The sequence below is a fragment of the Anolis carolinensis genome, chromosome 1, assembly GCF_035594765.1.
Source record: "Anolis carolinensis isolate JA03-04 chromosome 1, rAnoCar3.1.pri, whole genome shotgun sequence".
Taxonomy (NCBI): domain Eukaryota; kingdom Metazoa; phylum Chordata; class Lepidosauria; order Squamata; family Dactyloidae; genus Anolis; species Anolis carolinensis.
In genome coordinates, this window is record NC_085841.1 from 271,009,821 (window position 1) to 271,033,990 (window position 24,170).

General features: G+C 36.9%; 1 protein-coding gene across 4 annotated transcripts in view; it reads left to right on the top strand.

Annotated features, from left to right (window-relative positions):
- sox6 (SRY-box transcription factor 6) overlaps nucleotides 1–24,170 on the top strand; it is a 524,097-nt gene that overhangs the window by 100,608 nt on the left and 399,319 nt on the right. For all 4 annotated transcript variants that reach the window (XM_016993151.2, XM_008107320.3, XM_062977163.1 and 1 more), the window contains exon 3: nucleotides 20,654–20,743. The gene's annotated coding sequence lies outside the window, so the exon portion shown is untranslated. The remainder of the gene's footprint in view (nucleotides 1–20,653; nucleotides 20,744–24,170) is intronic.

Genomic DNA, 24,170 nt, shown 5'->3' on the forward strand with positions numbered 1-24,170 from the left:
TACTTAAAACCCTTTCTTCTATTTTTTGCACTTCTCCCAAACCACATCTAGTCATCTACTGCATTTGTAATATATGTACTTTGATAATATACCATCAAAAGTGGGTTCTTAATTTTTCTGATTCTCTTGAACAGCTTCTAAATGCATTATTTATTCAACATTGTTGCTAATTATCTATCCATACACTTCTGTCTCACATGCACATTAACTTTTTTATTTCAGAATTTTTATGTCCTCTTTTCCTTACAGTATGGATGCGCTTCTTGCTAAAATCAGTGCAATCCCCCCTCACTGTATCCTAGAGTAAGATGTTCCAAAAGGAAGCCATTTATAGTATCTGTAAGCTGCTTCTCCAAACCATGTACAGATGTGTCATTCAGCCAGTTAATATCGGGGTTGTTGAAATCATCCATTATTATTTTTTTTCTCTGGCAGATTTTGCCACTTCATTAATATCTTTCAACATACTGAGTTGCTTGGCTGCTTCTTCTTTTACATGGCTTATATCATATCATGCCATCACAGCACATTCTGTAGTTTCAAGTTAATTGCTCAATTAACAGCGGTATTCATAAAGTGCTAGGAAAATTCCACAACTAATGATTTGGACAATTTCAAAATAGGTTGGTATTTCATAGTCTTAAATGTCAGGCATGCCAGTATCTGCAAGCACACAATTGTCTATGCTTTGAACTCTGGAGAGCTTCAGAGACTAGAAACTGTAAAGGGAGTATTTAGTACCACCCCTACTCCATTTCAGGGAGCTCTGTATCCCATGCTTTTAAAAATCTTCCCAGGGAAATAAATTAAAAGAATATGATTACTCCTTACTTCCTGATATCAGAGGAAATGGCATATTGCCTGATTTTCTGGTTGAGATGAGGGTTTGTACTGTCAAGATGACATAGTTCATGATTTTATTTTATTTTTTAATTTTTAATATCTTGCTTTTCTCAAAAGAGACTCAAAGCAGCTAAAATAAACATAGAAATAGAATTAAACAGTATTAAAATCACTAGTTAAAATCATTAAATCATTCAAAATATATGAAAATTGTTGCCACCCCTTTTCCCACTATGAGACGCAAGGTGGTCTGTCTGTGCAGTTGTGTGCATGATGTTTGTACAAAACTGCATATCATAATGCAGATTTTAAAGTGATAATAATGTCTATTTTTGTGTGGACTGAAAAGAAATTGGCATTTGACGCAATGTTGTGATAGGGTCGATTTACCATCAAAAATGTAAGGGCCTGAACCTGTACTTGAACCAATTATTTCTAATCAATTTATCGTCAAAGGAGGTTGTTTTTCATACATACTAAACTGAAATAATTTAAGTTGAATTGTAATCCAAAAGGAACACTGATGTACACAAAAACACAACTGCAGTCCAGAAAAGGTGGCATGATTCACATTTCATTTAAGCACATCTATGTTCCACTCATTTCCACAGAAACCTAATTGTTTTTCATTGAAATCTGTGGGACTGACAGTATAATTTTGAACATATGCATTCAGAAGTAAATTGTAGTGTGTAGTGTCTTTTTGTCAGGCAGTGTTTGCATAGGATTGCCCACTTAAAAGGGATTAAAATTGCTGTTCTAAAAATAAACCCCATTGAAAGCAGTGAGACCTACTGCTGGGCAAACAAGCATACCCTTGTTGTAACTTGAACCACTGCTTCAACCCGGGTAACTCAGATTATACCTGTATCCACAGATTGCATGTCTCTCTGAACAATGCTTTGCTTGGAAGGTGCTGATCTTCCAAAGATTAAGGAAAGTAGTTATATGTAAAATATAAGAGCGCTGGTTATTACAATGAAATGGGGGTGTTATCATCTCTGGACAGATTTGTAATATCATAAATACCTCAAGGACAACACGATTTACACTCTGTAACAAAAAGAAAGGACGAACAAGAATTATATTATCCCTCTTAGCCATGCAGCAAACTACCATTAACATTTTTTCATCAGAATTCTCTTTAGACTTTCTGAAACTGAACACTACAATGTTAACATCTTATTTTTTAAAAGGTTATTACAATACTTTTACACTTTATAATATTGTAGTAAAGTTGAATTTACTACTGTACTGAAGATATAGTGAGGCTAATGCTGGAGTCAACATTAAAGTGATACAACACCCTTTGGAGGAGGGGACCTTCTTGACTTGAGATGTGATACTGTACATAGCTGGAGGGCAGTTGTTTAAGAATTGCCAATAAAATGCACAGGGCCACTAACAACAGCTGCTTTCTTAATGGTTCAGTACCAAATAGTATACTGAAATGTGAGGGCTGCTTTCTCTTCTCTGAAAATACTTGATTAGCATCAAATGTTTAATAAGACTTGCATACAGAAATTGGACAAGGAAAAGCAACCCCTGTGAAGAAATGTAAAAGTATTGTAATAACATTTTTACTTTGAATTGTGTGGTATTATGCTTTGAGTGTTGGACTATGTCACTGAGTTCAAATTCTTGCTTGGCTAAGGAAACCTGTTGGGTACCCACATTCTCTCAGCTTCAGAGGAAGGCAAAGCAATAGTTGTCATATTTATATGCCTTCTCCTATGGTTTGGGAATAGCAAACTAAGGTGTATAGTCTGCCATCCGTCTGTTTTGTTTTTTTCTGGCTAATTACATAGGGATGACCAGTAGCTCCAGGGAACAGGTAATATTTTTGGCTGCTTGAGTGATTATCAGCAGCCACAACCTCCAAGAATTCCTGAATAAAACAGATTATCTGGATCACTTTAATCCATGTTGTGGTCTGCTTTTGGAACTAAATTGCAATGGTTTTTATCATGCTGACAAAAAAGGAAGCTCTTCATTTTTACATCTTTTGCAAACTCCTGTACATACATTGTAACATGGATTTCATTGAGTTATTCTGGATTATCTTTTTCAGTTAGTAATTGCGCTCCAGCAGCTAAATTCCTACGTTGCATGTTGATTCCAGAAGTACTGCTGGGAAGCATCTGTTTTGGCTCTTATTGAAAGAGCCTGATTTCGCCATAATAGACTCTTACATTACACCACTGTAGCAAGTGCTACATGGGTTGCATGTGAAAAGGCTCAGTCAGAAAATTCTATGAACTGACAATACTGTGGCCAGATTGTTGCTTTGGTCCTAGGAAACCAGTAACTTTGTGCTATATCTAAAGACATCACTATCTACCAGTTTATTTCCAAGTATAATTTGAAGATCCCAGAAATGAAATCTGAATATATGTCATAGGAAGCTGTGTCTCAGGATAGGGATGGAAAGAATTTTTTTTTGGTACAGAAAACATCATTTCCTATGCAAGGAACCTTTTTTCTTTACAGAAAATAAATTGTTTTTATACGAAATAATGTGTTTCTCTCCACTCTGCAGCACTTAAATTCCTCTGCAGCACTTAAAAATATCTGTATACAGAGAAATACTGTGCAAGACTATCCATTTTCTCTTCCAGTAGGTTGAAAACTACTGCAATTATTTGTCCTTATTTGGAAGGACAAAATAGGTGATATTTGCATCCATTCTCTAGGTTATTTGTAGTGATCCAGTTCAAGTAGACCATCTCCTGAAATAAGATGAACAGGAAGAGACCATCTCAGCTATCTACACTCCACTTTTGGAATTGACTTATATTTTAAAGTATTCCTTATCAGGCATTTTCAATACCTATGGAAGATCTACATACTTACGTAGCAAAGCAGTTTGTAGAATCTTCCCCCATTTGGTAGCAATCGGGATTTTATTGATATTTTTTCTTTTGGTCTTTTGTTACATTAAAACTCATTTTAAAAATAAATTCAATTGTAAGAAGCTTAGGGTGTGTGTCAGAGACCTCAGAATAACACAATTCTTTAATAAATACAGCAGAGTCTCACTTATCCAACATAAATGGGGCGGCAGAAAGTTGGGTAAGCAAAAATGTTAGATAACAAGGAGGGATTAAGGGGAAACGTATTAAACATCAAATTACGTTATGATTTTACAAATCAAGCACAAAAACATATTTTACAATAAATCGACAGAAAAAAATCAGTTCAATACACTGTAACATTATGTAGTAATTTACTGTATTTATGAATTTGGCACCAAAACATCGCAATGTATTGAAAACACTGACTACAAAAATATTGGCTACTAACAAATTGACTACAAATAAAGATAGAATTGCATAAAATGAACGTACAGTAACAACATTGTCAGAAATTAAATCCGTAAAACATTTAGTCCTTGCTGCCTAAAGAAACAGCTGTGGATCCGTGTGGGAGGCAGATTGCGTTGGATAATCCAGAACGTTGGATAAGTGAATGTTGGATAAGTGAGATTATACTGTAGTAATACACAAAACTGCTGATGACTGTTTGGAGACACAACATGAAAGAAGTTGTTTTCTGCCCTGTGGCTCTCAGGGCTCACAGTACATTTATCCCAGGAGCTCCTGGTTCAAAATGGTGGGTGGCTAAGCAACATCCCCCGAAAATGCGTGAGGAATTGCTACAAAGCCAAAAAACTGCAACATAAAAAGTGTGGGAATATCCCGAATCTGGCCAGAAGATTTGGATCTTCGAATCTCTGTATGTCCCTGTACTCAGAAAATATGGGATTTTTTTTTAATGTTACGGCAAAAACTTTGATAAATGGGTAGATGGTGATGTCCCTCTTGCCATGACAAGGTCTTTGCTCTGTAATCAACTTTTGTCAGGTTTTTATGATAGAACCAATGAGGAACCGGCATTTATAACCCAGGAACAAAGCTCATACGAATGATGTGCATATTCGCATCAGCGCATTTAATTTTTTTTAAAAAGCCACCAGATTTTCTGGTGGATGTCCCACGGCAGCTATCTTGTGGGCTTCTAAATCCTAGAACAAAGCAGCAAGTCCAGATGCCACAAGCACAAATCCTGGGACCAACAAATCTGTGTGAGAATCTGGTCAGGGTTTTTTTTTTTTGCCACTCAAAGAAAACACACAATTTGGTGCTGTCTGGAAGCACCCTCACTCTGCTATTGAAAAAGATGACAGTTTCTATATAAAAAGCCAAACTTCTTAATTCATGCGGCCCCATTTTGTTTTGTTTTTTAAAGGAGCTACCAAGTCAGATTATTGGTTCATGTATTTCAGCCTTGCCTACACTGCATGAGCAGGTGGTGGATCCATTGCTGTGGGTCCACAAATCCAATCTCTATTTGTAGATATTATTTCTGCAGTTGCTTAAAGTTGTACTGAAACTCTTAGGGCACCAAACCCTTATTGAGGAAGCTTTGAGAAGAGTAGCTGGAAAACTGAAAGTGGATTCACCACTTTGACAGGTATAGACCCACTGGCTGCTTTTTACATTGACTGGCAGTAGCTATCTCGGATTACAGACAAGAATTTGTTTACATTGCCAAAAGGAGAAGAAATGTATTACTAACAAGGGAGATGAAAGTGTGCATATTCTAATTTATATAGAAATATGTGCATTTAAAAATAATGTTCATACCTGAAACAGAAAAAGATCATATTTCATCGTAGTGGGGAAGACTGCGACCAAGAAATCTCTGTACCTCTTTAATCTACTCTCTAGGTACTACCCATCGATAGGAGTCCCTTGATAGATCTTCATCTTTAAAGTAGACAATCTTACCCTTGAAATAGATAATATTTTCAACTAGAGGACTGGTCTCTATCAAATAGATACATGGGCTCTGTCAGGTTTTCCAAGCCTTATCTGGATCTAAGCATGAGACCAAATGTCTATAAAGCATGTGTTGCACCTCTGAGCTACACCCGTTATTCTTTAGTTATGCCAGAGCATGACAGAATCACAAGGACCATCTTTTCTTGCAGTTTTTCTTAACAGATTTTTTTTTGCATGAAGGAAAAAGACAGAAGAAGTGGGTGATAAACAAGGGAGGACTACAAGTGGAGGATGATATCGTCTTGTAAAATTTGGCTAATGAGGCAGCATGATAACATGAAAAATGTCTGCCCAAAACTACCCAAAATTATAACTCTAGGCTATAATTAAGTTGTATGGACATGTGACCCATTAGAATTAGATTAGTTAGATTAGATTGTTCAGAATATTTTGTCAATTTCTGTGATATGTAATACAAGTTAAATTTCTCTTGTCTAAGATGCTTGGAAACTAAAGTGTTTTGGATTTTGGAATACCTCTATTTGCACATATTGTACATAGATAATGAGATGCTTTGGAGATGGAACAGAAGTGTAAGCATGACATTTGTTTATGTTTCATATCTACCTTGTAGCCTGAAGGTAATCTATATACAATATATTCTAATAAATGTTCGTATGAAATAATATTTGTGTATATTGAAGCATCAGAAAGCAAAGGTATCATTATCTCAGTCACCCAAGTGGACAATTTTATATTTTGGAGGTTTTTTTTTTTTTTTAGTTTTATGGAATTCCGTACAAGGGATGCTCAACCTGTACTTCAAATATAATTTACTCATGCAGGGAAATGACAAAAATGGTGCATCATTTCTATGGAAGTCACAGCTTCTACAGCAACATTACAGTCCTTGATTACCTACTATTTCCCTCTAATTTCACTGGAAATCATTTGAGTGAATGGTTTTGTAATTGTGATTGATTAAATATATCTGTACATCAGGAAACTAGATTATCAATGGAAAAATATTTCCCAAATAAATGGATCCTATGAATGTTTAAGTTGGCTATTTTGGTTTAAGTTCCAAATCCCTCTATTCTGAAAAGTATGATTTTGAATATTTTCACTGACTGTTTAGATAGTTTGTGGCTTTTCCCTTGGTCTTCCGAATCTGGGTATAAAATGTATAAACAGAAATTGCATCTTACAGAATGCTTTAGGCTCCATTTTAAAGTGTTAATAGAAGAATCGCCCTTTAAAGAGCAGCTAAAAACTGATGCTAGTTCTTTTGTAATCAGCCGATAGTATAGAAACTGTCCCCTCTCCATCTGTGGAAATATGTCCTCTTGCAGGAAAAGGATTTCTATAAAGCTCTCTGTGAGGAAAGAAATACCAATTAACGATATTTTCCATTGGCCAGTCTCCAGAATAAGACTGTTGTTACAGTTCTTGGTGCAGTTTCCTTTTTTATGTTAATGGTTTCTTTCTTTCTTAACTAAATTGCTATGTAGCTGGCAAATAATGAAAATAGACCACTCTTAAAATAATAATTTTGCTAACTGGAAAATTCTGTAGGTTTCTGTTCTGCTGTCTTATTGTATGTGTTTGTTCCCAGGCAGCTCTCTCTGGATGGTAATTTTTGTGCCATTCCCATTTTAAAATAACTTGTAACTTTGGTAGAGCCTTTTTAGGTATTCAGCATTGCTCTCTGTTGACAGGGCAGTGGCGTTGGGAGATGTCATAACTGTGTTGATTAATTGGACAATTATTTTGGCTATGTTATTTGTCTGCATTCATCTCTCTTTCTGTCTCTTTCTCTGTCCCATACTATTTTAATAACTGCTTCAGACAGAATTCCAAGAATGTTGGAAAACTATGGAAGGAAGGTGTAACTGAATTGCATCACAATCATATGTTTAATCATTATGAAACATTTTTTAAAAGTAATAACTATTTCCATTCAAATGGAGGCAGGAAAATATGCTTGTATCCATTAGCCATTAATGATTTCTTATCTCCCAAGTGGTGAAATAATTTAAAGTGGAAGTAAGGGCATTTCATGGAATACCCTCACAGTCCTATGCAGAGTCCACAAGTTTGTTTTTCTTAAAGTGGACGAGTCTATCCAATTTTAACATATTCTAATGCTGTGTGATTCAGCTGTTCAAAACATTTTTACTCCCATATGAATAGATACAATTTTATCTTCCATGTCTCTATTAAATTTCAATGAAACAAATATCTCTTTTAATATGCAAATATTGCAAATTGAGAAGAAAATGCTAGACCGCTTCTCCATCATGTGTTAGCTTTCTTCATGGCTAAAAATAACAAGTGGTGGGTATACAATACAGAATTCTGTTTCTGTTTAGTTTTGCTTTAGGCAGTGAATTTCTTTCCCTAAATAGTCTAGGAGGGCTTCCTTCTTGATGTCTTTCTGTCAGCAAGGGAAAATCTTTATGTTCTGAGAGGTATTTATGAACTGTAATGAGATTGTGAGGTTGTTAGTTGCCTTGAGTCCGCATGGGGAGAAGGGTGAGGTATAAATGAAATAAAATAATAATAATAAAAAATAACCGTATGCAAGAGATTTAAACAGTGTGCTGTTTTATTTTATTTCCTCTTACATCTTCTTAATGTTTTAAATTGTTTTAATTTTATGTATAATTTAATTTAATAATAATAATAATAATACTTTATTTCTAGACCACCCTTTCTCCCCAGAGGGGCAAACCTTCAATGCCATAATTCAAAACACAATATAAAAAAGGGAATTAAACATGAACAGACTTATTACAAAATAGAATTAAGATAAAATAGTAAGAGATACAAATACTGAAATAACGCATGATTACACCAATAAGACATAATAGCACAAGATCATTTGTCCTGAACAATTAAAATGACCAAACTGCAAAATGCTCCAAGCATCAGTTGTAATTCAAAATAGCAGCCACAAAGTGCTGATTGTGCTAATCCTCCTTCTCTTTATACACTAAGCTGTAGAGGTGTGTTTCAAAAGTTTTTGAAGTAGAGGAGGGTGGGGGATATTTTTATTTCTTTGGGAAAGGAGTTCCAGTGGCAGGGAGTGATCCCAGAGAAGACTTCCTCTCTCATTTCCACCAACCGTGCCTGTGATGGGGGTGGGACCGAGAGCAGGGCCTCCTCCATCGATCGTAGTGTGCATAATAATTTTTAATTGGCTTTTATTTTGTATTCATTCTAAATTTTGCAACCTGCCTCAAGTACCAGTATAGAAGAAACATCAGTGTATGAAAGAATTATCAATAACAATAATAATATATAACGGCTGCCAGTAAAAGTTCCATCCCACTGTTGCTTATACCTACCGTTTGATTTTAGTTACAGCTTTGGTTTCCCTGACTGGCAGTTTAGACAGTGTTGTCCCTTTTATACAGCCAGCTTTTTCCAGATGCAACCCAGACAATCACTGATAATATAGGTGGCAAGTAGATTTAATGAAGTGATGCTTCACTCTGTTCTTCCTGCCTTTGCTCTTGCCCCAGAAATCAATGAAGCAAGGATGAGAGAGAGATGCATTTATGGGAGGAAAGTAAAAGGTATTGTAGAATAATTTGCTGTATTGTCACTCTCATATATATGACAAATGGGAATACATATTTACAGTATATATTTTATATATACTGCCTTTCTCCTTATACAGGACCCAAGGTGGCTTGCATCCAGATTAACACAAGGTACAATTAACCTTCACCTCCATTAATGCAAAAGTTAAAAAACAATTATTCAAAAGATTTTTTTTTAAAAAAACAAAAAACTAAAACAGTTTAAACACATTCTTCATTTTAACGAGAAAACACTTAAATGTATCTGTGAGTTAAAGATAAAATTATTAAAGCTTAAGAAGAGGGGAGGTGGGAAAGAAAATTGATTTAATGGTCAGCATAATTTAAGAGCTGAGTCATGTGTTGTACTATTGTACTTTCTGGTCTTCAATTATAACTAAAAATATATCATCATCATCATCATCACCATCATCATCATCATCATCATCATCATCATCATCATCATCATCATCTTGTTTATAACCTGCCTTTTCCCTAAAACTATCCCTAAAAGGACAGCATAGCTAAAAACATACAAATGAACAACATTAAAATAGAATGAAACTATTTTAAATAATAAAACAATTTAAAACATGCAATTAGAACGATAAAGCAATATCTGTTACTGCTCTGTTTTTCAAAACCTTCAATTCTAAATGCTTGTCAGAATTTTTTTTTAAAGTATTTGTATGACAATAGGACAACAAGGAGGGGGGGGGGGTTATTCTGGTCTTCCTTGAAAGGAAGTTCCAAAATCTAGGGGCAGCCACTGAGATGACATTATCTTGTGACCCCATCAGGCATGCTTGTGAAAGCAGGAGAAGGGACTCAACTGAGGATCTCAGAGCACAGCCAAGCTCATATGTAGTATCACAGTCTTTCAGATATTCTGGACCTTGGGGCCCATCTACATTGTCACATACAGCAATGCTGATCTAGAGTGGGGTACTTTAGATCTGTACTGCTAAATTCTACAAAGCCAGCTGCCAAGCCAGCTCAGTGGCTGGTTGATGTCCACACTGCACACCACCAAGCCGGCCCAGCTGCTAGTGGAGTCTATGTCTGTCACTCTTACCTTTCACTGTTGTCCTCAGTTTAGCAGCGACCACTAGTCACGAAACTGGCGATGGTCATTGTTGCATCCACTGATGCAGGTCAGAGCAACTAGGGAATGCAAGAGTGGGAATGGGAGAAAGTAGGAATTGCCCCCTCTTTCCCATTCCCTTCTCTGATCACTTCATCTTTTGGGCTAGTGCCAGTGGATGCAATGAGTGATAACCAGATTTGGATGAATGAGCCCCATCTGGTTGCCACAGACTCCATCCCTGTCCTGACTCTTTGGCCCATGTAGATGGGTCCTGCACCTAAGAATAGGATTTCATAGAATAGTGCCCAGAAACAGACTGGCAGCTTATGGTTGTATTGCTCCTGCAATACCTGAGTTTACATGCTGGTGTCAGCTTTTTGTACCAGAGGATGTTTCTGAACATTCTTGAAAGGCAGCTCCGTGTAGAATGTGTTACAGTAATTCACATTGGATGTAACTAAAGCATGTTTCCACATGGGCAGATCAGGTATCTTCAGGAAAAGGCACCATCCGTGTCCTAGCCTTAAATATGCAAGTGAGATTTGGGGCTAAATTTAGGCAAATCTGCATCTTGAAAAGAAATGTAATCCCATTCAGTGCTATTCCTTCATTTACCTTTCAGATAACCAGAAGCCTATCTATCTTGTTTGGATTAAACTTCAGCTTGTTTATCTTCAATTAATCCATTACTGCAGCCAGGCACTGATTTAAAATTGAAACAGCTTGTGAAGAGGTGGAAAGGAAAAATAGACTTAGGTGTCACTTTTCATGTAGATACTGAATAGAATGGGGATAGGACCTTGATGGAGTTGAGCAGCAATATCTCAGTACCATTTTCTAGGGCAGGCATGGACAAACCTTGACCCTCCAGGTATTTTGAATTTCAGTTATCAGAAATCCCAGCCAGTTTACTGCCTGTTAGGAATTGTGGGAGTTGAAGTCCAAAACACCTGAAGGGCTGAAGTTTGCCCATGCCTATTCTAAGGCCAGCCCTCTAAGAGAAATTGAGTTGCCATTACTCAAAGTCTCTAATCCCATCCCAGAAGCCCTTGTGCATAACTCACTATCTGGCATTGGAAGATCAGACTGAGAGGAAGATGCAGACTACCAGGAATCTTCAGCTCTGGATGGTGACACTCTCTTTAAATTTGAGAAGCTGGGGCTACGGCGAGAGGGGGGGGGTTGTGCTCCCCAGCGGGATGTTGTAGATGCTGAAGACCCATTACCATCATTCATCAAGTGAAATTATGCCAATATCAGCTGCTGTTAAATAGGAGGGCATCCAGTTCCTGGAGCCCCTGGTGATGCAATGGGTTAAACCCTTGTGCTGGCAGGATTGCTGACCAACAGGTCGGTGGTTCAAATTTGGGGAAAGTGGGTGAGCTCCCTCTGTCAGCTCCAGCTCCCCATATGGGGACATGAAAGAAGCCTCCCACAAGGATGGTAAAACATCAAACATCTGCGTGTCCCCTGGGCAACATCCTTGCAGATGGCCAATTCTTTCACACCAGAAATGACTTGCAGTTTCTCAAGTTGCTCCTGACACGAAAAAAAAGTTCCAGGTGTAGGCCATCCACTAAGATGACCAAAACCACATCTGTCTCACAACAAGATCGAAAAGGATCACAATATTTCATTTCATTCAGAAATTCCTGTAGACATGAGGCTACCCCACATTCCATTACCTTGCCAAAAATGGAAAATTAGATATTGGTGAATAACTATCTGTTATAGAGGGATTCAGGGAAGGCATTTGGGAAATAGATACATCATTATGGTTTCCCGCCTCAGTATGTGTACTGTGAACAAACACCATAGAAAAAAAGAGCGTACACAACATAATAAAGGCCTGGGAAATGTGTGGACCTCTCGATATTGATGAACTTTAGATGTTCATATTAAATGTTGTGTGGATTAATTTCAAGCTACAGTAAAGGCCTCTCAAGAAATGGCATTGTGCAATTAGTATTACAATCATTAAGTGTAATGTTAACTGTTCCATCTTCTTTCTGCTGAATGATTATATGGAATATAGGGTGCTATGGTTTTCTGTAAACAATTTGATTTGTTTCTGCCTTGCAAAACCGTAAAGTCCAGCTTAGCTTTCTGACACTGACTAAACTTCATGGATTAGAGAAAGCTGTTCTTAAGAGAGAGAAATTGGAAGTTCAGCAAACCCAACAGATATTTTGAAACACTCTTGAAACTGATAAGAATTATCGTAAATTTGAACATTACCTTCCCTTGCACAGAAGCAACACTAATAAATGGCCCTGAATTTTTTATGAATGATTGAGTACCAAGCTTTACTAATAAGCTCAAGCTGTGGTACTTTCTATTTTTCTTTCCATTTTGTTTCAATTTTTTTTGCTAAAGGATGCTGTAGAGAAAGCACTGATGAGGTGTCATATAATTTTACAAGTTGCATAACTGCTTTTAACTACTAAACTCTCTCTGATTAAAATAACAATTGAGCCTGTAATTTTTCTGAACAGCTGCTGCTACAGGGGGTCATTACCTTGGAGAGCCTGGAAATAATTGTACTCCTAATACATGAGTTATGTAGTCTCATGTTTTACAGCAATGCACAAAGTCTAAAGCCTATAGTAGAATGTTATTTGAAAGCTGTCAAACCATGTTAAAAAAGACTGTATCGTCAAAGGCCCTTGTGGCAGGGATTCAACATGTAGCCTTGTCTTACTCATTATAAAATGCATGTTTATAAAGTTCCACAGAGCATCCAATTCCCAATTCACTTATATCAGCAAGACTTAACTTGCTCATTAATCTAAATTCTTTTGCAACTTTAATCTACATGTTTAATTAATCATAAAATGAGGCGGTAAGTAATTTCAGCAATGTGTGGCTTGTTATCAGATGCATTTAATCACTCTTCTGTGAGCTCATTTGGAAACACCTGAAGATGTCGAGAGCAGTTTGAATAAGCATAAATTATTCTTTGTCAGTGTACTTCACCCAACTAATAAGACATTAATTTAAAAAGGCACTGTTCATCATTTTTAGATCCTCACCAATATTTTTAGCTTACCAATGTGACTGTAACTGTACGTATGATACAATACACAACGTGGTGCCTGCCAGTGGAACAGATTTATCATTTGATTCATTTTTTCATGTTTACATGTAATTACTCTGTGTAATCTTAGGTTGAATGAAGATTAACCATAGTTAGCAAATCCTAAACATTTAAATGCTCTTGGAACAAGTTACCATTTAATTGAAATCATAAAAGCAACTAGATTATATAATAATAGTTGTATGTTTTTATGTGATCTGCGGATTTACTTTGTCTGAAGTACCTTTATATGGTTTATTTTTTTACTATATGTAGAAATTGCAATATGTTAAGGACTACAAGTAGTGAAGAAATCAGTTCTAAATAGAGACTATTGATTTGATCTTGTGAAGCCAGTGAGGCTCTCTAGAAGTCTTGACAAAGTAATTGAATGTCATCCTACAGTTTAGCAGATGACTTGCAAGTGGCAAAAAGTCTGCCATGCTGATCTTTGGCTTTTGCAACATCTTGATATTTCTTCCAATGTTAACATACTGCAGAATTGGCCCTGTCACAAGACAGGGTGAGCTGGATGCCTTGGGTAGCAGATATTAGTTGTCATTGAAGTGCAGCAAATTGGAAGTTATTTAATTTGTTGTTACTGTATTTATGCTTGTAAAAATGCAGTTGATCCTACTGGAGCCTTTTGTGTCTGCCTATAACAGGCAAGATTAATAGCAAGCATGGCCCCACATCCTGAAATAGGTCTCCAGGCCAGGATCTGTGGCAAGACCCCTTACCTACCACTAAGGTTAAGGACAATGTGATGCTCAGTCTACTGAGTTTAGCATAAAATAAGTAAGTGTAAATGATAATGCAAAAGTAAGATCTATATTTATTTAAAAAACTATATGGATTTACATAATAAAAGTTCACAACAAAATAAAAAGCATCTCAAAATACAGTAGAGTCTCACTTATCCAACATTCGCTTATCCAACGTTCTGGATTATCCAACACCTTTGTGTAGTCAATGTTTTCAATATATCATGATATTTTGGTGCTAAATTCGTAAATACAGTAATTACTACATAGCATTACTGCGTATTGAACTACTTTTTCTGTCAAATTTGTTGTCTAACATGATGTTTTGGTGCTTAATTTGTAAAATCATAACCTAATTTGATGTTTAATAGGCTTTTCCTTAATCTCTCCTTATTATCCACCATATTCGCTTATCCAAAGTTCTGCCGGCCCATTTATATTGGATAAGTGAGACTCTACTGTATAATTTCTTGCTTTTGTCTGAGCAAATTTTTCAATAATGTCAGTAAGCACCTAATAACTTCTTAATAGTACCTTGATTCTACATACATTACACAGACACAGACACAAACACACATTTTACTGAATTCTAACACATCATAATAAACCAAGTCTTGTAGAATAACCACCTCATCAGACAGGGCTTGGGAAGCATCCTAGGATGCTTCTCTGCCAGTCCGGCAATGGATGGGCACGCAGCCCAGCCTACGATGTTGCTGGGCTTCCGGCTGAGGCTCCGCCCACAAGAGCAGTGGAAGCATTGTATGACACTTTCCTCTCAACATGGGAGCTGCCTTTGTTTTGCTGGCTCCAATGGAGCCTGTACGAATCCTCACCACTCAGACGACGTTTCCCATGTGTGATGGGGGACGTATCACAGCGAGACATGCAGTGTGCGGGATGACGGATTTGCCTTGCTGCTCCTCTCTTTGCCAGCAAAGTGGGATGCTTCACCTGGCCTTTGTGATAAGGTCATAAGTCTATTCCTTATATTCGAATGTGTCAATGAAAAGCAATTTCAAAAGATACTTGTTTCACAGCCTAAATAAATTGTGTCCCTGGTATAGGGAGTTCATTTTGCCTTATCCACCTGAGGAAGCCTGTGTAATAGCTTTCTTCTATTAGATAAGTTTTTAATTGTGTTTCCAAATTTGAGCCTTAAATCAAAAAGTTTCTTTTCAAGTTTCTTTTATATTCTTTTAAAATGTATCAAAACAGATACCTGTTATCTATTGTGGAAGATCACAAAGATGAAACAAAAAGTCATTATAATGAGAGTGTAATGTCATGTGCCTAAAAATAATTAATTTTAGCTGGACAAACAAAACAAAAGTCAATATTTTCCAAGGTTGTGTTTTGTTTTTTGTTCATCTCAGGGCACTTACAGACAGCAATTTATTGCAGGTGACAATGGGTGAAAGTAACCTGTTTTCACCCACGTTGTTGTCCCCACACCCGACCAAAAACAACTGGCTTTCCCCCTTGGTGTCCCCATACCCTCACAGTAACTTCTGGGAGGGCATGGGGCCACCAATCCCCCCCCCAAAGCCCTTAAAATAAGAAGAAACTTACCGGGCACCATTAGGCCTCTCCGGCAGGCTTCCTGGCGCATAGAAATAATACTCCAGAAGGTGGGGGGCAGGAGCAATTCCCCCCCACCTCCTGGCACATCATTTCTATGCACCAGGAAGCCTGCCAGAGAGGCCTAATGATGCCTGGTAAGTTTATTCTTATTTTAAGAGCTTGGGTGTGGGTAGGGTAGGGTGTGGGTGCCCTCTTCACTTCTCTGGGCTCATGGAGCACGAAGAAGTGAATTGGGCTGTGGGGATGTGAATTGGGCTGTAGTTCCACAACTAACCGAGGGGCTGTTCCCACAGGGCCCATATCGCATTAGACCTGGGCCTTTCAGGAAGGCCCAGGTCTAAAGGGATATCTAATCAATTTGGGACAAAGCAGGTATATCCTGCTTTGTCCCAAATCAATCCTTTTTTTATCTGAGGCATCATTTGGACGCCTCAGAAAAAAGTTTGTCAGGGGCCGTATTTTGGGCTCTGTCTGGAAGGGAACTCTCTTAGAGCACTTGTGGGAGCCACAACAGCAGTTGTTTCCAGGATCTCTTTGTGAACAACAAAGCTAAAGGGAAAAGGACAGCAGATAAGCATGCCTCACCAGCTACCTCAAGCATATTTAAACAAGTTATAGATCTGTATTTTTGGTCACCAAATGTAAATAATGGAAATAATAAAAAGTGGAGGTTTATGGAAGGAAATGTCAGTGCTGGATGCATTTTGGAGGAATCCTTCAATAGGTCACTAGAAGGTTCCATTTTTTAAACTTACGCAAAGTTTACATGACCTAGTTGCTTCATTTCACATGTGCATATTATTAGCTTTGAATAAAAAGTTTGCTAGAACATGTTGAACTGCGCTTCTTTTTCTGTCATGTAGAACCCATTCTCATTCTTTCCAGTTTTTTGCCTTTAGTACTAAATTTTCTTTTAAAGAAGTAACAGCTAAGAACACATCTGCTGTGTTAACTACGGTACACCTGTACTTGTTTGTTAGACTTGGTCAGTGAAAATATTCTTAAAATAAATACGACACCCGTGACCTCAGGCTGATCTTTCTAAAGGATGATGATTTTTATTTTTCTAGGTGTTAGAAGAAGATGAATTAAAAATGGCATTTTTGGAAGATGTCAGCACCTGTCCACATCTTGCCTTGCAAGGCATGACATCTTGTAAGAATGATTATCCCTTTGGAAAGAGATGTTGGTCTGCCATGGATTTTCTCAAATGCACATCCTTCTGACCATTTCTTTTAACTGTGTTAGATATTTCAGATACATCACAGCAGCAGGACATTATTTTTGATGTACAATTTTTACACTTCCTGCAATATTTTCTCCACTCCACATTTACCTAAAACATCTATTTTCTCTTACTATGGTTCCCTAATAAGATCATTATTCCAACATAGTGTGTCTGTAAACTCATAAAGATGCCACATTGTTGTAGGTACAGTAATAAACTGTGATAACTGATCTGTTTTTACTTTTTCCTGCACTAGATTTCTAAAAATAGTAGTTTAGGCATTGTACAATATTGGCCAGTACAATGTAGAATAGGCCATAATAATGAACCTGTATGGAAATTAAATCCAGGATCTGTCTAAAAGCTGTTCATAGCTAGCAATTACAAGTAAGATGGGTTTGAGATTTTAAGGATAGCTCTGCTCAGTCATAGAAATCCACTGACTTTAGGCAAGTTACTACCAGCCAATGGGCCTCTTTTGTGCATTTCTCACTAAGTCAACTTGAAAATACATAACAACAACAGCAACAAATGTATTCAAAATGGAGAACTATATCTTATTACTGCTTCTGTTGTCTGTCTTCTTCTCAATAAACCCAAGACTATTAGAAGGTAGTTTTGGAAACAGATCTACACCTCTTTCCATGTATTGCTGTTATTTACCTTGAAGGTGACTTCAAGGCGTGCAACTCTATGAATGCTCAGGTTACAATTCAGATTTGTGTTTTGATTTAATCAATTCATCTGTAAGAAAGTATCCCTCTTTTCCTACTGCCTTCCACTTTACTAAAATTATCATTTTTATGAATTAGATCATATTATGATATGTCCAAAGCAAGATAGCACCAGTTTAGTTATTTTGGTTCCTAGGGAGAGCTTAGGTTTAATTTGCTATAACTTGGTTTATCTTTTTAGCAGTATGTAGTTTCCATGGAACATTTATCCAGCACCTCATTTCAATTGATTTTCTTCCTTTCAGCTTTCTTTATCACCTAGCTTGTACATCCATAGATAGAAATTCCTCTCTTACCTTCCGAAAACAAAATGTGAGCTATGCGACTATCACTCTCAATCCCTGCCTTCTTCTCTCCTTTTAAAAAATGTCTTCATCTGATGAGGAAACCTGTGATGTTTGAAAACTAGCACTGAGATTTTAATTTATTTTTAGGTATCCTAAATTGGACTCGAGTATGAATGAGTTACTTTAGAGTCTCTTTAGATACAAAATGATTGTATAGATGTATATTTTCAATGTTACGCACTGTAAGAAATAACATATATGATACAGGGATTAAATGGAATTTTTAAACACAATTATCCACTTTTAGGATGGAGAAGAGAGTACTATAAATTCCACAAGGAAGCTGCAGTAGTCAAGGGAAGAGAGTATTTAACCTGAATTTCAGAGATATATGGCAGAAGCAGATGAGAGCCACTTAAAAACAAAGAATTATTGTGTTGTCGAATTATTATTACAGAGAAACACAACTACAGTTAAATTCTTTAACATGTGGTTAACATATTTAATTTTAAATAGATAGGATTTGTTTTTGTTGTTAATTACAGTCAAATTGACTTCAGTTCTATTAACTCTGTGACTGACCGACCTGCAAGACATTCTCTTACCAGCAATCTAGACCAAGTTCTGCAGAGTGAGGGCTGAGTTTATTCCCTGTAACCACAGTTTTCTTCTTTTCCTACTGCCTTCCACTTTATTATATTTTATGGTGACTGGCATCTTATGACATGTTCCAAGTACAACAGCCTCAGTTTAGCCATTTTGGTTTCTACTTTCTAGTAGGAGTTCAGGGTTGATTTGCTCTAGGAGCAATTTATTGGTGGTTTTAGAAGTCTATTGTATCTGTAGAACTCTCTTCCTAAGGAGCCCCCAGTGGCGTAATGGGGTAAAGCCTTGTAACCTGAAGGTTGGGTTGCTGACCTGAAGGCTGCCAGGTTCGAATCCCATCTGGGGAGAGCGCAGATGAGCTTCCTCTATCAGCTCCAGCTCCATGCGGGTACATGAGAGAAGCCTCCCACAAGGATGGTAAAAACATCAAAACATCCGGGCGTCCCCTGGGCAACGTCCTTGCAGACGGCCAATTCTCTCACACCAGAAGCGACTCCTGACACGAAACAAAACAAAACAAAACAAAACAAAAACTCTCTTCCAGGACCGCATTTTAAATGAATTGATTTTCTTCCTCTCAGCTTTCCTTAGTGTCCAGCTTTCACAGTTATATATGGAAATCAGAAATATAACATCCTGGATGATCCTGACACTAGTCTTCAACAATGTATCTTTACACTTGAGGATTTTATCTAATTCCTTCATAATTGCCCTTTCAAGTCCTAGTCTTCTGATTTCTTGGCTACAGTCTTTATTTTCATTTATGATTGACCCAAAGTACAGAAAACATTTTACAATTTTGTTGTTTCTACTATCTGCTTTAAAGTTACCTATATCATCTGTTGTTTTCTTAACATTCAACTGTAGCTCAGATTATGCAGTTTCTTCCTCAACTTTCCTCAGTAGTAGTTCTAAGTCTTTTGTTATTTCCTGCTAAAAGTTTGGTATCCTCTGCACATCTTAAATTGCTGATTTTCCTTCTTCCATTTTATATGTCTTCTTCTTCTGAGTATAACCCAGTTTTCCATCTGATATATTCTGCATATAAATTAATATCCTCTTGCCCTAATTAGAGGTCATGCAACAGGACAATAAAATATTTACACAATAAAAGGCTTTGCTATAATCTGCAAAGCACAGGTTGATTTTCTTCTAATCTTCTAAGAAACCTTTCAGTTTGATACATTCCATTATTCATTGTATATTTGCAATATGACCCCTATATCCTCTTCTGTTCTGAATCCAAGTTTGTTGTTTGGCATTCCTTGCTCTATAAATGAGAAAAGTGTAGTAAAATTTTGAGCATCAATTTGCTTTCATAGGAAATTAATGCAATGGGACTTGGAAACAAGAGTGAATTAAGCATTTGTAATTGGAGCTTAGAAATGCTTGCCTAACTGTGGAGATATGTTACTTGTAAGCTGATAACCCACTATAGGGTTAACTCATTATTACTAATATCCTACATAAAATAGGTTGGAAATGGAGCTCATGATAATGCTTGGGTTTTCATGTATGGAGCCTATGAATTACTATTTGGTTTGATGTTTAAGGCCAGTGGTAGCATGTTGTTGCATTTTTGTCATCAGTGGATAAAAAAGTTGAGTGGCCTTGTCCAGGTCAAGTTCCCTTCTTATGGTTCCCGCTCTGCCTTATTGAAGTATGAATGTGAAAAAATAGCAAAATCTTTGAACCTCATAATATATATGACAGGTAATGCACGGCATACTGTGCTGTTTAAATAAAATTATTAGTCATTATTTAACATTAACTATTTACAATTAACCAAATGACAATGTCATTTGCCAAGAGACAATATGACCCTGAAACCCACTATTCATAGTCATAGCCAAACTCTAATTTCCAAAACAGAAATATGATAGCCAGCTAGAAATTGGTTCTGAAATGACAAAAAGGCATGAGGACTAAAATTTTTGGTCTGAAAAGAAAAGAAAGTGTCCAAGTTCAAATGAATAGCCATATTGTATTTCTCAAAAACAAGTTTACATGCATTTTTTTCAAAGTAAAGGAATTATGTGTCTGTGACCTTTTCTCTGTTTTTGTTTTTAATAGACCTGCTAGTTGCTGTCTTGCTGGCTTCTCCTCTGATGACAACTATCACGGGACACTGCTAGAGAACAGAATCAGCCTGTAACGGGCCAGGTAACACTTGCACATTCACCTAAATATTTGAAGGGAGAAGTTTGTCTCATATGCCTTCCCTCAATTATTGTCTTTGTTGCTCCACGTTGGTGTAATATAAAGTGAATACAAACTGAAAAAGCTTTGCTTAATTTGATTGAATGTTCCAACTGTTCAGAGAAAGCAGCATTATCCCACCTTGTATGTGTACTGTTCTGAAGGTGAGACCTAGCTTGAATTGAGCAATTTTTGGTTATATTGAACAATAGATTTAAAATTTGCCCTTGATAACACAATTCTCAAGCAAGTGATATAATCGAATAAGATCAATTAAGTGATCGCTTGTGACTATATAAGCTTCCACTATATATTAAAATATAAAACTCTAGTTTAGAAAAGCACCCTTTCTACAAAAATGGTAATTGATGCCCTGATTTATTATAGAGAGCATCAAGAGCACTGCTGGCACGTGCCTTTTTTAAAAAAAGGTATGACTATTAACTGCTCTCATGAAATGGAGTGGTGGAGTTCTCAGGGTACATCTGCATGAGAAAAGACTTGCATTCTTATCTGTCCATTAGAAGACCCAGAAAAATTGAAATAATACTGTATGGAAAAACAATAGGTAGATATTGTATCCCTGTCTGCAGTAGTCACAGGTTGGGAGACCAGCTCATGCTTGAATATATATGACTTGTGGAGAAAAATAATCTTACAGTAACTTATTTGCACACTCACTGTGCCAGACTTTGAGGGGAAAAAACCTGGATTACAGCTCCAGTCATTCTTACTGGAGAATTCTGGGACCATTACTTCAAAAAATAAGTTTCATAGGCATTGATTTTGGTGTGAAATGATAACTTCTGAATTAGAATAAATGGTTACAAATTACTATACTATAACATTTTTTCATGTATTAAACTAACAAACAGGAATAATGTAGACCTAGCAAATAGGTATTACAGATACTTTTAATACACTTCAGATAACATAAAATGAAAATAAATTGGCTTGGGTTTACTCAGGCTCAGAGCAGTCCCTTTAAAGTTAATGGGACATAAGCTAATTGTGGCCATTCTGATTCCCATTGATTTCAACTGTCCTTTCCAACTATGACTAAGTCTGGATACAACTCCTTTTGTACTGCTCATATTCATGAAGTAAAACTGTACTTTTCTTCCCAGTTTATAAGGCCTGATCATATTCATAGCTAGATCCGTTTTTAAAGAAGACTAGAATTTTACATGGAATATTTTAGTTGTAGCCCTCAAATTATGATTTTGCAATGGTTGTTGAGTCCAAATTCATTTTGTCTGCTGCTGGTACAAACATATTTTGGACTGAAGGAACCATTCTGCAAATTTGAGCTCTATTCACCTGATAGGAGTTTCCTTCTCTGATACAACTACAACTTCTTCCTCTCCTTACCTGCTGTGACTGGACATTCAGGCTGGATCTACACTGCCCTATATCCCAGGATCTAATCCCATATTATCTGCTTTGAACTGGATTATATGCCAGATAATCTGGGATCAGATCCTGGGATATAGATCCAGTCTCAGTCCTTCAGAGAGAACACATGGGAACTTTCCTTCTTTTTCATGAATCTGATGAATTTGAATGGTATCCTACTATTGTGACCCCTTCATTTATAGAAGCAGCTTTTGCCAAAACCCTGTTTTGAACTTCTATGAGTTGATGAGTTTTACAAAGGTAGTAAATGAAAAAGGGAATGTGTCTGAGAAATAAAAACAACTGGGAGGCCAGCCTTCACAATTATGGAACACTAGAGTAGCATGTAGAAGAATAGAGATGAATGCAACAGATTATCTCTAAATGTGAGAAAAGCTATGGGTAGTTTTGTTATACTTGTACAAAGTGCTTCCCATGTATAGTTTCTAAAAGCAAATTAAAAGGGGTAAAATGTAAAATTTGTCTACAAACAATTTATACAACAGACTAGCAGGACTTAAATAAAACGTGCTGATGGTTTGTGATATAAAAGTAATGTACAAACATTATTGCCTGAGGATAATTTCTATTCTAATCCTACTGTCTGAGAGTTTGTTAGCATATTATTTAGAAAATACAATCTATGCTTTGAACAGTACTGAACCATTTCTCTCCCATCCCAGTTCCTCTTTCATGGATAGTAAGAAAGCAGATACACATTATTTAATCTGAATCTAAAAATGAGAACAATAATGGCATTATCCAGCAAGTCATTTTAATTTTTTTATACAACTACACTATGTAACAAAATTTGAATAAAAATCTGTTCCTGATTTGCAAGTGTTATTTCCTGTTTAATTGTACAGTACTTACTTTGAAAGTAGTTGTTATATTCCAGACACTACATTTTTGGCTGCTATAAACTATGTTGAATTGGTTGAGACTTGATGAGATATTCATTGAAAAACTTTCCATGTTTTTATGATAGAACCAATTAGGAAATGACATTTATAATCCAAGAACAAAAGTTGTGTTTCATAGTGTTATTTTTAAAATACAGAAACATGATTCTACCTAATTAAAATTTTGCAATGTGTATTTCTCTGTTTTATAAAAAGACTCTATTTATATAAGACTGATGTAGTAAATTAATGTTTTCCTTTGTAGATTATTGGTCAGTTTATTATTTAGCTAAAGTCTTTTTTTAAAATAATATTTTTATTGATTTTTTCAACATCACATTACAACAAGACCTTTTTTACATGAAAAAAAGAAAAAGAAGAAAGAGAGAGAGAGAAAAAAGCACACACACTATCCACAAACATCTTAAAAACATAAAAACATATTTGTACTTTCATTCGTCCCTTATGGGGGCCTATCAAATTGTATTGTAATTTATTTTAGTCCTGGTTGAACTGGTGTCTTCTAATTGTTTTGACAATTTCCAAAAATTAAATATTGCTAATTGCCATATACTCTCTGAATAGTAGGCTTGCTCAAATAATTCGATTTCCCCGTTACCCGTTATTAATTCGTTACTTTCGTTTGTTTTGAAGCAATATACGGCCTTGATTGTCCACACGTCTGGATATCGCGGTTTCGAACCGCGAGAGGCCGTTTTTTGTTATGTCGTCGTTTTTTTCGTTAGGAAAAAAAGCTTTTGCAAATCACCCAAACTCCCACCATTCAGGCCCTTTCCTTTTGCCCCTCAGCAAAAGGGGCATCACGGGCTCAGCCAATGGGAGGGGGCGAGGGGGAAGGAGGCCGAGGAGGAGGAGGAAGACGGAGGGGGGAAATGGCTGCCGCCGCCTCGCCTCAGCTCAGGCCTGGTGTCTCTCTGTGAGGCGGGAAGGCGGTGGATGGAGCCGGGAATGGAGAGACTGAGAGAGACAGAGACACGCAGAGATGGAGGCTGGCGCGGGGCCCGGCGGTGAGGAGGAAGAGGCCCGGGATGTGAGGGGGTGTGGGCCAGGCCCGTCCTCGGCTGCTCCCGGGG